This window comes from Lathyrus oleraceus, chromosome 7 (genome assembly GCF_024323335.1).
Source record: "Lathyrus oleraceus cultivar Zhongwan6 chromosome 7, CAAS_Psat_ZW6_1.0, whole genome shotgun sequence".
NCBI classification, from domain to species: Eukaryota; Viridiplantae; Streptophyta; class Magnoliopsida; order Fabales; family Fabaceae; genus Lathyrus; species Lathyrus oleraceus.
The window spans coordinates 321085342-321085809 of NC_066585.1; positions in this window are offsets into that span (position 1 = coordinate 321085342).

Sequence of the window (468 nt, forward strand, 5' to 3'; positions counted from 1 at the left end):
GATCAAAGCATGCTATATGTGTGGTGCATTCTGATGTGTGTGGACCATTTCCAGTATATTCACTTGGAAGGAATAAATATTTTGTGTCATTTGTTGATGAGTTCACAAGAATGACGTGGGTATCCCTTATAAAGTTCAAACACGAGGTGCTTGCTGAATTTAAGAAATTTAGAATCAAGGCTGAGAATCAGAGTGGTCAGAAGTTGAAAATTCTCCGAACTGATGGTAAAGGTGAGTATAACTCTATAGAGTTCAGAAAGTTCTGTGAGGAGGATGGAATTGAGCATGAGGTGACTGCTCCATATACTCCTCAACACAATGGTCTTGTTGGAAAAAGAAACTGAATTTTGCTTGATATTACAAGGAGCACGCTGAAGGAGAAGAAGCCCCCACACACTTTGTGGGGAGAAGTTGTTGCCACCTCAGCATATGTGCTCAATAGGTGTCCCACCAAAAAGTCGAAGGAAA